This window comes from Coregonus clupeaformis, chromosome 5 (assembly GCF_020615455.1).
Source record: "Coregonus clupeaformis isolate EN_2021a chromosome 5, ASM2061545v1, whole genome shotgun sequence".
Lineage (NCBI taxonomy): Eukaryota > Metazoa > Chordata > Actinopteri > Salmoniformes > Salmonidae > Coregonus > Coregonus clupeaformis.
This window is the reverse complement of record NC_059196.1, coordinates 46274455-46279610: the sequence shown is the minus strand read 5'-3', so window position 1 is coordinate 46279610 and position 5156 is coordinate 46274455.

Here is a 5156-nt window from a genome sequence, read left to right as displayed (position 1 = left end):
ATACAGAAATGTCATTTACATAAGTATTCACATCCCAGAGTCAATACTTTTGAAACCGATTTGGCAGTGATTACAGCTGTAAGTCTCTAAGAGCTTTCCACACTTTGCCCATATATGTGCCCATGTATTATTTTCTAAATTCTTCAAACTCTGTCAAATTCGTTGTTGATCATTGCTAGACAACCATTTTCAGATCTTCGCCATGATTTTCAAGTGAGATTTAAGTCAAAACTGTAACTCGACCACTGAGGAACATTTACTGTCTTCTTGGTAAGCAACTCCATTGTAGATTTTGCCTTGCGTAGTTTTAGGTTATTGTCCTGCTGAAAGGTGAATTGTGACTCTCCCAGTGTCTGGTGGAAAACAGACTGAATCTCAGGTTTTCCTCTAGGGTTTCTTGCCTGCTAGCGCCCATTACGTTTTTATTTTTTTATATCCTGAAAAACTCCCAAGTCTTTGTTGAGATTTACAAGCATACCCATAACATGATGCAGCCACCACTATGCTTGAAAATATGGAGAGGAGTGGTACTACTGTATTGGATATGCCCCAAACATAACACTTTGTATTCAGGACAAAATGGATTGCTTTACCACATTTTTTAGCAGTATTACATTAGTGCCTTGTCATACAAATCAGGATGCATGTTTTGGAATATTTTTCGTTCTTTTACAGGCTTCCTTTTCAGACTTCTGTCAATTAGGTTAGTAACTGCAATATTGTTGATCCATCCTTAGTTTTCTCTATCACAACCATTAAACTCTAACTGTTTTCAAAGTCATCATAGAGTACCACTAGTATGAGTCTTAATACCCATAAAACCTAGCGGTCAAACAGGGAAATGGTTCAATCGTTTTTCCACCATACATTTTTTTCCCATAGGGGTTTTTAGGAAACACTTAAAATAAGGGTTGTTTTCATGTAGGCCTACCCTGGCGTGATGTTTTGATAACAACTTGACGTGGAGTGCCTGGATGCAGCCCTTAAGCTCTGGAGCAGGTTTTCATCAGGCGATCTCTCTGTGCTTTGCTCGGTTCATCTTTGCCTCTAGCCTGACTAGTCTCCCAGTGCCTGCCGATGAAAAACATCCCCACAGCATGATGCTGCCACCACCATGCTTGCACCGTAGGGAGGGTGCCAGGTTTCCTCCATTCGTGGACGCTTGGCATTCAGGCCAAATAGTTTAATCTTGGTTTCATCAGATCAGAGAATCTTTGTTTCTCATGGTCTGAGGTCTTTAGGTGCCTTTTGGCAAACTCCAAAGCGGGCTGTCATGTTGCCTTTTACTGAGGAGTGGCTTCCGTCTGCCACTCTTAAAGGCCTGATTTGGTGGAGTGCTTCAGAGATGGTTGTCCTTCTGGAAGGTTCTCCCCATCTCCACAGAGAGGAAATCTAGAGCTCTGCAGAGTGACCATCAAGTTCTTGGTCACCTCCCCCTCTGACCAAGGCCCTTCCTCCCCGATTGCTCAGTATTTGAAATAGCCACAGGATGGTTTTTCACATACCGTTAACTATTTCTTTGAAGTTTTCTTTGAATATTTAGTAGCTATTTTAAGTAAATACCTGCAAAGAAGTCAACTATGTGTTGAGATAAAGAAGATTGCATTTTCCATTTCACCTGTCACATAATTTTGAATTATGGAAGCTTACCGGTAGTAGTCATATTTCTTTACATATTTTAGTCATTTGTCAGACGCTCTTATCCAGAGAGCGACTTACAGTTAGTGAATAAATCCTTTTTTTATACTGCCCCCCGTGGGAAACGAACCCACAACCCCTGGCGTTGCAAAACACCATGCTCTTATCAACAGAGCTACATCCCCACGCCATTTCCTCCCCCTACCCTGGACGACACCAATTGTGCGCCGCCCATGAGTCTCCTGGTCACAACGGGGCTGCGATACAGAGCACCTGGATTCGGACCAGGATCTCTAGTGGCACAGAACACCTCGATGCAGTGCCTAGACCACTGCGCCACTCAGGAGTACGTAGGTGTTTGTTTACAAGCACACGTACCACCCGAGAGACTGGGTGTCTTGTGAGTCACTCTACTGTTGTGCACTGTGCCAGGTGATCTACTGTTAGTATGGAAGTTCACAACTCAACGTTTGCCAGCTAGATATCTTGTATGAATCTGTTCACAATGCGCCTCATTACATTTAGTTAGCATCCTCTATGGGATTCTACATGTACTTGTTAGCATTGCCATAACCTCCCCGATTACAAAGGCTCAGTGGGGTTTAGAAATAGCGATCCTTGTGTTCCAGTGCTAGATAATACAAATATCCAGGTATGGCACAAGGTTGGTATGAAGTGTATGACAATCTGGATATCACCCAAGCCTAGTTGACAGTGCATGTCGGAGCAGAAACATATACTCCGAGAATTGTGATGAGGCGTATATCTGGGGAAGGGTATAAAATAATTTCTAGAGTGTGGTCTCCATCTTGGGAAATTGAAAAAATATGGGAACTACCCAGACTCTCAAGGCCTAGAGCTTTGGCCGTCCTGACCAAACGCCAAAGCAGATCAACCGATCAAGCAAGGACCTTGGTCAGGAGGTGACCAAGAACCCAATGACCACTCGGACGAACTACAGAGTTCCTTTTGGCTGAGATGGAAGAACCTGCCAGAAGGACAACAGTCTCTACAGCACTTCACCTAATCTCAGCTTTATGTGGAAGAGTGCCTTGTGACGGAAGCCACTCCCCTGAGAAAATGGCCTATGACAGCATGCCTGGAGTTTGCAAAAAGTGACGGTGAAATATCAAACATAAGCCAAAGATTCTGTGGTCTGATTAGACAAACATTTGAACTGTTTAGCCTGAATGGCTATGTCTGGAGAAAACCAGGCACAGATCATCACCAGTCCTACACCCAACAATTTATCCTTAACGTGAAGCATGGTGGTGGCAGCATCATTCTATGGGGATGCTTTTCAGCGGGTGCAGGGACTGAGACTGGTAAGGATAGAGGGAACAGTGAATGAGCAGGCAAATACAGGAAAATCCTAGATGAGAACCTGCTTCAGAGTGCAAATGACCTTAGACTCGGCTAGAAGATTTACGTTTCAATAGGATAATGAAGCCCCAAGCATACAGCCAAAGCAACGCTGGAATGGGCTTCAAGAACAAGAATGTGAAAGTTCTTGAGTAACCCAGCCAAAGCCCAGACTTGAATCCCATTGAAAATCTGTGGAGACTTGGCTTGCTGTTCCACCTCCATTCCCCCATCTTGAGAAAGAAAATCTGAAAGGAAGAATGTGAGAAAATCCCAAATCCAGATATGTCTATACAGAACATACCAAGACAACTCATGTAATAGCCAAAGGTGCTGTCTACAAAGTATTGACTCATGGGGTGAATACTTATGTAAATTAGATATTTCTTGTTATTTCATTTTCAATACTTTGCTAAAATCTCTAAAGCCAAAACATCTATTTAATCAATTTTGAATTCAGGCTGAAATGCCAATGTGTAGACAAGGGTGGGTATGAATACTTTTAAGGGACATTTATGCCATTCCTAGATATGTATTTAGCTGCTATCACTATGAAAAATACAACTGTCCTATTTTAGCTGGAACGTAACTTTACTATCTACTGATAAGAACTCTCCTACTTTAAAATCAAAATGTTATGACTGTATACAGCAGGGTCTCTGCCAGGCCAGGGTAGAAAGATGCTCCAGTCATATTAGCCTCAGGTCCTGGGGAACTCACACAGTGAACACTTTCTCCTTGCAACTTTCCACCATCACATGGGGTAAGACCATGGCAGATACTCTGCTCAAATGGACATTCAATTTGTATTTTCTACCCTCAAGGTGTGTTAGAGCTTGACTTTATGTTCTGTTTTTATTATAAGTATAAAATCCAGATAACAAAACATCTCTAGAGAATGTAGTGAATGGGTAAAGTTGCATTATCAACACAATTCAAGAGACAGAGTGCCTCTCACTCCTATAGAAGCCACTTTCAAGCTGGTTGTCCCTCCTCTCTCTCTAGGGGGTTGGAGCTGTCTAGTTCCTCTTCCAGGTGAGGCAGTAGAGGGCATACCACGTGGACCTGTGCTTTGTCCAACACTCTCCACTTCCCCCTCACCGTCCGCATTTTCACCCTCTCCCCCAGAGTCCCAGGGCTTGTTCGTGTAGGGGTGGTGGTCTTTTTTTGTAGTTGCGCTTAGCATCTCAGAAGATAGTACATCATACAAATGAGCTTGACATTTCTAAGTAAGTCAATTGCAGGTTATTGTTAAAGGTCTTTCGATAGGAATGTCAAAGTTCAGCCCGAAAGCGACAGCAAAAGTAGGTTTGCCTTTTTAAATACAGATTGGTACAGCGCGCTCAACTCAGCCTCAAAATTTCACAGGCTTGGTTTCCAGGTTAAAATATAGAGGTAATAAAATTCTGCGTAGTTACATGTTGAATCTGGGCTTGAATCTCCTGCTGACCGTCTGCCCCCGCGTCAAGGCCATGGTCAACTTCCACGGGCGGTGTCAGTGCCCCAGGGTGGCTGCTGGCGGCTCCTCTCCCTGCCCAGCTCCCTCAACAGGAGCCTGCCCCTAAACCTGCCTCCTCCCGCGTCTCTTGACCACTGGCTGGTCTTGCCCTGAAACTACCCCTCCACTTTCTACTCCACCCTGGCCTGCTCACACTATGACTGTCCTACACATCCTCCGGCTACTCTCCATAGAACCCTTTCTTAATAAAGGAGTGCACATTTTAAGTGCCCTAGCACTACCTGATTCCACTAATCAAAGTTTGATGATGAGTTCATTAGTGTAATCAGTGTGTGTAGTGCTAGGGACAAAACAAAGATGTGCCTCTTTGGGACCCCAGGACTCAGGGCCCAACAGTGTCCACAAAAGAGTAGGAGTGCTGATTTATAGCCTTTTATATCATAATGAATAAGATTATAAGGACAGGATCTAGATCAGCACTCATGTACTGAGATGCCTTGAATACAGGCCCCGGACTGAAAACACTGCCTATAGACAACTGTCTACACATACTACTGTCACGAATAACCACACACTTTACACTATACATACCTTGTTCTGATCTCTATACTAATGTTTATATCTGCTCCACTCACTCTGTGTTCTGATCCCTATAACCACATACAGTGTGTATTAATATATAACTCAGCAAAAAAAC